Source organism: Aotus nancymaae, unplaced genomic scaffold, assembly GCF_030222135.1.
Source record: "Aotus nancymaae isolate 86718 unplaced genomic scaffold, 86718_ANA_hifiasm-v0.15.2.pri h1tg000016l, whole genome shotgun sequence".
NCBI lineage: Eukaryota > Metazoa > Chordata > Mammalia > Primates > Aotidae > Aotus > Aotus nancymaae.
This window is the reverse complement of record NW_026988428.1, coordinates 2,209,824-2,220,852: the sequence shown is the minus strand read 5'-3', so window position 1 is coordinate 2,220,852 and position 11,029 is coordinate 2,209,824.

Here is an 11,029-nt window from a genome sequence, read left to right as displayed (position 1 = left end):
CAGTGGCACAATGATAGCTTACTGCAGCCTCGATCTCCCAGGCTCAAGTGATCCTCCTACTTCAGCCTCTTGAATAAATGAGACTGCAAGTGTGAACCACCATGTCTGGCTAATATTTTTTATTTTTAGCAGAGATGAGGTCTTGCTATGTTGCCAAGACTGGTCTTGAACGCCTAAGCTCAAGTGAGCCTTCTGCCTTGTCCTCCCAAAAGGCTGGGATTACAGGCCTGAGCCACCACACTTGGCCAACCATATTTTATTTTTTATTTTTTAATTTTATTTGGTCCTTGTTCTGAAACCATATTATAAAGTGAGTTTAATATTTTTGGCTGGGCACAGTGGCTCACTCCTGTAATTCTAACACTTTAGGAGGCTGAGGTAGGAGGATGCCTTGAACCCAGGAGTTTGAGGCCAGCCTGGACAACATAGACAAAAAAATATAAAAATTAGGGAGTGGGGGTGTGATGACACATGCCTGTAGTCTCAACTATTTGGGAGGCTGAGGCAGGAGGATCGCTTGAGCCCGGGAGGTTGAGGCTCCAATAAGCCATGTTTACCCCATTGCACTCCAGCCTGGGCAACAGAGTGAAACCCTGTCTCAAAGAAAAAGTAACATTTCTATATGATTTTTGGGATAAAAATGTCCATAATGTTAATGAAGTGCATAGTAGTCACTGCAAATTAGGAGTTACACATTGGCATAAGAAATTATATGTCAGGCCAGGTGCAATGGCTCACGCCTGAAATCCCAGCATTTTGGGAGGCTGAGGCGGGCGGATCGCTTGAGGTCAGGAGTTTGATACCAGCCTGGCCAACGTGACGAAACCCTGTCTCTACTAAAAATACAAAAATTAGCCAGGTGTGGTGGTGGTGCATGCCTGTAATTCCAGCTACTCAGGAGGCTGAGGCAGGAGAATCGTTTGAACCTGGGAGGTGGAGGTTGCAGTGGGCCAAGATCACACCGCTGCATTCTGGCCTGGGCAACAGAGCGAGACTCTGTCTCAGAAAGAAACTGTATATCAGGTTGGGTACAGTGGCTCATACCTGTAATCCCAGCACTTTGGGAGGCCCAGGTCGGGGGATCACTTGAACCCAGGAGTTGGAGACCAGCTTGGGCAGCAAAGTGAGACCCCTGTCTCTACAAAAAGTAAATTAGCCAGACTAGGTGACACGTGCCTGTAATCTCAGCTACTCAGGAAGCTGAAGTAGGATCACCTGAGCCCAGGAGTTTGCGGCTGCAATGAGCTACAATCACACCCCTCCACTCCAGCCTGGATGACAGGGTGATAACCTGTCTCAAAAAAAATGTATAATTATAACTGCAACTTTCATTGCATTACTGATGAGGTAAAATCTCCAAAGTAATTGTAAAAAATCCTGGATATTACATGGTTGAGAAACAAATTTTGATTTTAAACTTACAGGACTCTGTAGTTCACAATTGAACACTGTGCCTTCCTGAAATATCAAAGAATAATGTACCTTAATAAGCCTGCTACTATTGGCACCTTGTAAAAATCAAAAAATAAAAGTTCAAACATTATCTGTTGAATCATTTGTCTTTTACAAGCCAGCCCTGACTTCACATTCTCAGAGGTGTTCATAGAAGTGCATGAGATGTTAACCTCACCACTGATAAGTTTATGAATCTCCTGGTTATTAAGGTGTGACCTGACAAGTTTCCTAGAAAGCAACTATTCCAAAGTTTTCATGTATGTTTTTATAGACTTTGAAGTGCACGTATGCAACAGTCACTTAATAAAGTCTTGCTATACTGAATTAAAGATCCTTGGGGATGTGTCTCTTACACAAGATATAATTCCTACCTAATACTGTAAATAATAATTTGATGTTCAAATCAGCCGCCTGCTTTGCAGAATACAGTGTATTGTAAGATTTGAAAATGGAAAAAAATTCATGTGACAGGCAATATCATTATTCCAAGACCTATGATCTTAACACTGGAGGGCTATATTAGCCAAGGTTAAAGCTGCTAAATCTCAAAGTAGCATTAACATCTGAAAATATGATATTCCCAACTTTTACTCATGAGTAAGTTTGACGGTAAAATGTTATTTTACTTGATGTTAATAGATTATTGGATTGCTTATAGCTATTACTGGGAAAAAAAAAAGGTTATTGGAAACAGTTACTTTAAGGGAAACCACAAATAATGAAACCATTTTTACCACAGGCTAGTTGATGTAAATAAGAGTTAAGTTCCTACAACATATTTCTGGTCACAAAAATAAAACCAAACTAATAAAGACTAAAACAATTCTAATATTAAACATTAGATAAATATGAGCTATACCTGCATTTAAGGAAGATTAATAAGGCTGGGTGTGGTGGCTCATGCCTGTAATCCTAGTACTTTGGGAGGCCAAGGCAGGTGGATCACCTGAGGTCAAGAGTTCGAGACCAGCCTGGCCAAAATGGTGAAACCCCATCTCTACTAAAAATACAAAAATTGGCCTGGTGTGGTAGCAGGTGCCTGTAGTCCTAGTTACTCAGGAGGCTGAGGCAAGAGGCTTGAACCCAGAAGGTGGAAATTGGAGTATGCTGAGATGGTGCCACTACACTTCAGCCTGGGTGACAGAGTGAGACTCCATCTCAAAAGAAAAAAAAGTAATAAAAACAAATAAACTAATTATTTACCTGTTTATTCCAGTTCAGGGTGGCTGGTGGCTGGAGCCTGTCTCAGGCACTCAGGACACAGCATGGGAGCCCACGCTGGACAGGACGCCATTCATCGTAGGGGCGTCCTGAGACACACACACACACTCATACTGGGTCCGTGCAGACACACCAGTTCACCTGAAGTGCACATCTCTGCCATGTGGGAGGAAATCAGTACCTGGAGAAAACTCACTCAGACACAGGGAGAACATGCAAACTCCATGCAGACGGTGGGCCCAACCTAATCGATTTTCTCATCATTACAATGAAACAACTTTGAACAAAATGTTATTTGAAAACCCACTCTTTGCTTATAGCCATTACTGGAGAGAAAAAAAAGGGGAAACCTGCTTTACTGGTTATGAAAATCGTTCCTCATGACCGAAGAGCTGAATTTATACTATTAAATGCTGAAAATTTTCTTTATAAATATTTTTCATGTAAGTTTTTCTAAAATGAATTATTGTTCTTACTAAAATGATAACATGGGACATAGTTTATGCTTCATTTGGGTATTATCATTATGAACACCAAACACCACATCAGAATGTACTAGAGTGGTGCTCTTCCTGTGTTTACACTACAAAGAATAGTTCCATACTATGTTACATAGAACTTATGTTGACTGGCATGTCTCCAAAGTGGAGTGTGGGAAGAAGAAAATATTAGAATACCTATGTAATAATTGTTTTTATCTCATTCTTTCAAAATTTCTATTTTGGGTTTTTGTTGTTGAGACCAAGTCTTGCTCTGTCACCCATGCTAAAGTGCAGTGGCACGATCTTGGCTCACTGCTACCTCCGCCTCCTGGGTTCAAGCTATTGATTCCTGTGCCTCAGTACTCTAAGTAACTGGGATTACAGGCACGCACCACCACGACCAGCTAATTTTTTATATTTTTAGTAGAGATAGGGTTTCGCCATGTTGCCCAGTTCGCTGGTCTCGAACTCCTGGGCTCAAGTGATCCACCTGCCCTGGCCTCCCAAAGTGCTGGGATTACAGGTGTGAGCCACTGCACCTGGCCTATTTTGGGTATTTAAAAATACTAATTAGTATTAAAAATTGCAGTGAAGAAGTCAACTGGCTTCTGACTGGGGAATGCTCCTCCTTCTTATATGCAGACTTAAAAATGTTTTTGGAAATTGTCAAACCTGATTTTTTACTTTAATTTATTTTTCATTTTAATGTTTATGAGTACATAGGTATATATATTTATGTTGTACATCAGATATTTTGATATAGACATACGATGTGTAATAATCACATCCGGCAGATGGAGTCTCTAATGTCTGATTTTTAAAAAAAGTTATCTTTGTGTGATTGGGTTGATTGGTTAGAGATGATTTATGCTTTTTCGTTGTTTTTTTTTGTTTGTTTGTTTGAGACGGAGTCTTGGTCTGTTGCCCAGGCTGGAGTGCAGTGGCACGATCTTGGCTCACTGCAACCTCCGCCTCCTGGGATCAAGCGATTCTTCTGCCTCAGCCTCCTCAGTAGCTAGGATTACAGGCACATGCCACCATGCCTGGCTAATTTTTGTATTTTTAGTAGAGACAGGGTTTCACCACATTGGTCAGGCTGGTCTTGAACTCCTGACCTTGTGATCTGCCCGCCTTGGCCTCCCAAAGCTCTGGGATTATAGGCACCGCACCCCACCTTATGCCTTTTCCTTTTAAGTATTTTTATCTTCCACATTTTCTGCATAGAGCAACAATAGTTTTCTAATTAGAACAAAGCAATTCAAATAATATTTATAATAATGGTAATGTCTCATGGATTACCTTTTAATGTTCAGGCATTGTGCTATGATTAGTATAAGCCTGCAAAGTAGATATTACTCTCATTTAATTATGGATGAAGAAACAGGCAGAGTGATTAAGTAGCTTGCCCAAGGTCACACAGCTAGGAAGTAACAGGGATAGATTTGAACATTGCTTTGTCTGATTTCTCAACCCTACTCTTAATTATCTAAGAGAATCCAGAAACTACTTTTTTTTTTTTTTTTTGAGACGGAGTTTCACTCTTGTTACCCAGCCTGGAGTGCAATGGCGTGATCTTGGCTCACCGCAACCTCCGCCTCCAGGGTTCAGGCAATTCTCCTGCCTCAGCCTCCTGAGTAGCTGGGATTACAGGCACGCGCCACCATGCCCAGCTAATTTTTTGTATTTTTAGTAGAGACGGGGGTTTCACCATGTTGACCAGGATTGTCTCGATCTCTTGACCTCGTGATCCACCCGCCTTGGCCTCCCAAAGTGCTGGGATTACAGGCGTGAGCCACCGCGCCCGGCCAGAAGCTACTTTAGAGAGTTGTAGAGACTGAGCAGCAATAGCTACTATTTACTCAGCACTAGTATAGACTGGAAGTGTGTTAGATGTTTTACATATGTTATCTCCTTTAATATTCATAACTATAAGGAAGGCATCATTTTTACTAATTTGTAGATAATAAAATGCAATGCCTTAGATTAGATGATTGATGTCAGATCTAGAATTTAGGCAGCCACAGGACAAACTAGAGAGCAGCATCACTGCCCGGGAAGTGCTGCCCTTGCCTCCTTCCACTGGAATTTAACTTCTTTGATCCTATATTGTCTAAATGGCCATGTTCCATACTCTTTCCTTCCCTCTTTCTGCCTCACACCCACCCTGCTGCCCTCATCTAATTGTTCCAGGGTTAATCCAAGTGGTTTTCTGATTCAAGGACAGAGTCCATGGTCTACCCAGTAATCAATGTCTCACAGCACTGCTTGAGAATATGGGCTGGGCTGGTTTTCTGTCTTGGGATTTTAGAATTGGTTAACTAGAGACAAAGCATTTTACAGTTAAAGGTGAAAAGCCACAATACAGAAAGAAGACAGAGAGAGGCTGGGGAATGACCAGGATGGCCTTGGACAAGCTGGTTGCATAAGGAAATAGAAATCATGTGAAAACAGAGAGAGCAAGTTGGCAGAGTGAGGTGGGTCTACAGAGAAACAGCAAACAACTCCCAAGATCACATGGCCCCTGAGAAAGAGAAAGTGCCTCTACTGACACTGGCCTTCCGTTCCAGATCCCAGGAGTACTCATTATACCACGATTCTTTTGGGGGGATGCTGGTGAGATAGCCTCCTTTTTTTCTTTTCTCCTTTCTATTCCTTCCTTCCTTCCTTCCTTCCTTCTTTCCTCCCTCCCTCCCTCCTTCCCTTCCTTTGACAGTCTTGCTCTATCACTCAGGCTTCAGTGCAATGGCACAATTTCGGCTCACTGCAACCAACCTCCGCCTCCCGGGTTCAAGCGATTCTCCTGCCACAGCCTCCTGAGTAGCTGGGATTACAGGTGGCTGCCAGCACGCCCAGCTAATTTTTGTATTTTTAGTAGAGACAGGGTTTTGCCATGTTGGTCAGGCTGGTCTTGAACTCCTGAACTCAACAGATCCCCTCACCTTGGCCTCCCAAAATGCTGGGATTACAGACATGAGCCACCACACCCCACTTCTTTTTTCTTTCTTTTATTCTTTCATGAGCTGATTCTTAAAACCACAGCCCTAACTAACTCCTATTATGGCTATCAGTTCTGTGAGAACAGGGAACTCTTGATGATAGCTACTAGTTACCCACTGTATATCCACTGAAGCACCTACCCTGCTGTTCTACACATATTCATAAATGTTTTTGAACAAATGAATGAAACAACTAAGGGTAAAACTATCTGCCATTTATCCAGAGGCAGAACCAGAGTCATGGGCCCATGAGTGGGCATGAGTAGCAGGACACGGAATATTGTTCAACCTGTTGTAGATGTACCTGTAACCTCAGTGTCTGAATACTAGACAGAGGTGGAACTGAGACAGGCCATAGGTGAGATAACTATTTTATAAGTAAGCTGTATCCCATAGCCCTCTTTAAAAGGGTAAGACAATGATAAGGTGTGACAGTTAATTTTATGCATCAGTTAGCTGGGCCATGATGTCCAGACATTTGGTTTAACATTATACTGGATGTTCCTGTGAGGGTGTCTTTTTGGACAAGATTAACATTCTGATCAGTGGACCTTGAGTAAAGCAGATTGCCCTCCATAATGTGAGTGGCAATCCACGTTCAGTCAGTTAAAGGTGGGCTGGGCATGGTAGCTCATGCCTGTAATCCCAGCACTTTGACAGGCTGAGGCAGGAGGATCACTTGAGGTGAGGAGGAGTTTGAGACCAACCTGGCCAACATGGTGAGACCCCCGTCTCAAAAAAAAAAAAAAAGTTAAAGGCCTGAATAGAACAAAAGAGTGACCTCCCTCTCCTCCAACTCCCACCAAGCAAGAAGGAATTCTGCCTTCAGACTTGAACTGCAACACCAGCTCTTCCCTGAGGATCCAGCCTGATGGCCCACCTTGCAGATTTTGCACTTGCCATCCTCTATAAATGTGAAACAGTTCCTTAAAATAAACCTCTCTCCCTCTGTCTGTCTCCACATCCTGTTGCTTCTGTTTCTCTGGAGAATCCTGACTAATACACAAGTTTCTGATAATAATGACTCAATTTTTCTTTCTTTCTTTTGAGACGGTGTCTCACTGTCACCCACACTGAAGTGCAGATCATGGCTCACTGCAGACTCTACCTCCCTGGCTCAAGCGATTCTCCCACCTCAGCCTCCCCATTAACTGAGACTACAGGTGCACACTATACTGGCTAATTTTTTTGTATTTTTTGTAGAGATGAGTATTCACTATGTTGGCCAGGCTGGTCTCAAACTCCTGAGCTCAAGTGATCTGCCTGCCTCAGCCTCCCAAAATGCTGGGATTACAGGTGTGAGCCACTGTGACTGGCTATCAATTTTTCGAATAAGACAGAACATATGAAATATTTCCTGGTCAATAGCTTGGAGAAGGTGAACCAAGAGTATATAGTTAACTTTTTCATGGCAAAAAGCCCAAGGGTTGATGATGAGCCACTCTGGTATAAGAATTCGTAAACTTGCCAGGCACAGTGGCTCACACCTGTGATCCCAGCACTTTGGGAAGCCAACGCAGGAGGATTGCTTGAGCTCAGGAGTTTGAGACCACCCTGGGAAGTACAGACAGACTTCATCTCTACAAAAAAAAAAAAAATCAAAAAATTAGTTGGGATTGGTGGTGAATTCATGTAGTCCTAGCTACTGGGGGCGCTGAGTGGGAGGATTACTTGAGGTCAGGAGATAAGAGGCTACAGTGAGCCATGATCATGCCACTGCACTCTAGCTTAGGTGACAAAATGAGACCCTGTCTCAAAATAACAACAATAATAAGAATTCTGTTTACACAGAATTCATAAACTCTTATTTTTGAGGTGATCAGTTCTGTGTATCTGGACACCCTTCATGCTAGGCATTTGAAACTGGGGCTAATGCTGTGTGGGTTTACTTTACGTTATTATATCATACTTAAAAAAACTTTATTGATGAATGATTACATATATAAACACACATATTTCAAGTATGTACTGTAATGCCAGAACTTTGAGAGGCCAAAGTAGAAGAATCACTTGAGCCTAGCAGTTTAAGACCAGCCTGGGCAACATAGGGAGATCCCATCTCTACCAAAAGCAAAAAACAAACAAACAAAAAACCTAAAAAAGAAATTAGCCAGGCATGGTGGCTTGCAACTGTAGTCCCAGCTACTCAGGAGGCTGAGGTGGAAGGATCATTTGAGTCCAGGAGATCGAGGCTGCCGTGAGCCATGATCACACCACCACACTCCAGCCTGGGTGTCAGAGTGAGAAACTCTCTCAAAAATAAAAATAAATAAATATTTCAAAAGCATACGATTTGGCCGGGCACAGTGGTGCATGCCTGTAGTCCCAGCTATTTGGGAGGCTGAGGTGGGAGGATCGCTTGAGCCCAGGAATTCTGGGCTGTAATGTGCTATGCTGATCGGGTGTCTGCACTAAGTTCGGCATCAATATGGTGACCTCCCAGGAGCGGGGGACCACCAGATTGCCTAAGGAGGGGTGAACCGGCCCAGGTCGGAAATGGAGCAGGTCAAAACTCCTGTGCTGATCAGTAGTGGGATCGTGCCTGTGAATAGCCACTGCACTCCAGCCTGGGCAACACAGCGAGACCCTGTCTCTAAAATAAATAAATAAATAAATAAACATTTAAAAAAGTGTACAATTTGATGAATTTGACATATATCTATCACAGTGAAGATAATAAACACCCTTCACTCCTTAAAGTTTCCTTGTGGCTCTTTGTAATCTACACTGGTCTCCATCTCTATCTCTAGGTATGAGATAATTTTATTTTTCAACCTGCCTGGGCTAAAGGATGCCCAGACAGCTGGTAAAACATTATTTCTGGGTGTATCTGTGACAGTGTTTCAGAAGAGCTTAGCATTTGACTCGGTAGACTGAGTAAATAAGATCACTCTCATTAATGTGGGTGAGCATCATCCTATCCATTGAGGACCTGGATAGAACAAAAAGGCAGAAGGGTGAATTTGCTGCTATTTGAGCTGGGATATCCATCTTCTCCTGCCCTCAGACATCATTTGTTCCTGGTTTTGGGCCTTTGGTCTTGTACTAGGACTTAGGCCATCAGTTCCCTTGGTTGTCAGGCCTTCAGACTCACTCTGAATTAAACCACTGACTTTCCTAGTTTTCCAGTTTGCAGATGAAAGACTGTGGGACTTCTTGGCCTCCATAATCATGCGAGCCAATTCCTAGAATAAATCTATTTAACTATATCTATCTATCCATCCACCTACCTACCTACCTACCTATCAATCATCTATCTATCCATCCATACTATTGGCTTTGTTTCTCTGGAGAATACTAACACAACAGGCAACCATTGATCTACTTTCTTTAGATTACTTTGCATTTTCTAAAGTTTTATGTCAGTGGAATTGCCAATGCTGTTAGAGCCTCCTTTTTTTTTTGAGATGAAGTCTTGCTCTGTCTCCCAGTCTCCTAGTCTCCCAGGCTGGAGTGTAATGGAGTGATCTCTGCTCACTGTAACCTCCGCCTCATGGGCTCAAGCAATTCTCCTGCCTGAGCCTCCCAAGTAGCTGGGATTATAGGCATCCACCACCTTGCCTGGCTAATTTTTGAATTTTTAATAGAGATGGAGTTTCACCATGTTGGTCAGGCTGGTCTCAAACCCCTGACCTCAGATGATCCACCCTCCCCTGCTTGGCTTCCCAAAATGCTGGGTTACAGGGGTGAGCCACCGCTCCTGGCTTAAAGCCTCCTTCTCTAGTTGCTTTGGCTACTTCTGGTCACATCATTATCACACATGAGTTGTGTTGCTTTGAGGCAGAGTCTCTGTCTGAGGCTTGACAAGCCCCCTTCAATCCATCCCCTACCCCACAAACCTTGCTCTAGAAGCCACTTTCCAACCCCTTTGAAGTAACCTACTTGCTATGACCTGAATGTGTCTCCCCCAAATTCATAGGTTGAAATATCCAAGGTGAGACATTTGGGAGGTGATTAGGTCATAAGGTAGGAGTCGTCATGAACAGGATTAGTGCCCCTATAAAAGAGGCCCCAGAGAGCTGCTTGTCCTTTCTACCATGTGAGAACACAGCTAGAAAGTGCTATCTGGGCCGGGTGCAGTGGCTCACGCCTGTAATCCCGGCCCTTTGGGAGGCCAAGGCGGGTGGATCACGAAGTCAAGAGATCGAGACCATCCTGGTCAACATGGTGAAACCCCGTCTCTACTAAAAATACAAAAAATTAGCTGGGCATGGTGGCGCATGCCTGTAATCCCAGCTACTCAGGAGGCTGAGACAGGAGAATTGCCTGAACCTAGGAGGCGGAGGTTGTGGTGAGCCGAGATCGCGCCATTGCACTCCAGGCTGGGTAACAAGAGTGAAACTCCATCTCAAAAAGGAAAAAAAAAAAAAAGAAAGAAAGTGCTATCTATGAACCAGGAGGTGGGCCCACACCAGCCACTGAATCTGCCAGCACCCTGATCTCAGACTTTCCAGCCTCTAGAATAGTGAGAAATAAATTTGTTATTTATAGGCTATCTAAATTTCTTGCTATATTCTGTTAAGTAATAGCCCAAACAGACCAAGACACTATTGTTCCTTTCCCTGTTTCCTAAAGAAGTCATGAAAAACCCAAAAGGTGTACTTTTTATTTCCCTGCAGCTCACTGGCTGTGACCTTTCTAGTTTCTCTTCCTCTAATTGGATAATGAATGTTGCAGCCCTGTCCCCTGAGGGGTAGTTCTTCAGTTAGGTCCTCAACCACACATGCTGGGCTCCCTAGGGGAGGGGATTCAGATTCTGCCCCTTCGAGATTTCCCAGTGCTATCAGCAGATTCTGCCTCTCCTCGTGTGTGTGTGTGTGTGTGTGTGTGTGTGTGTGTGTGTGTCTGTGTGTAACAACATGCATGTCAGAAGGA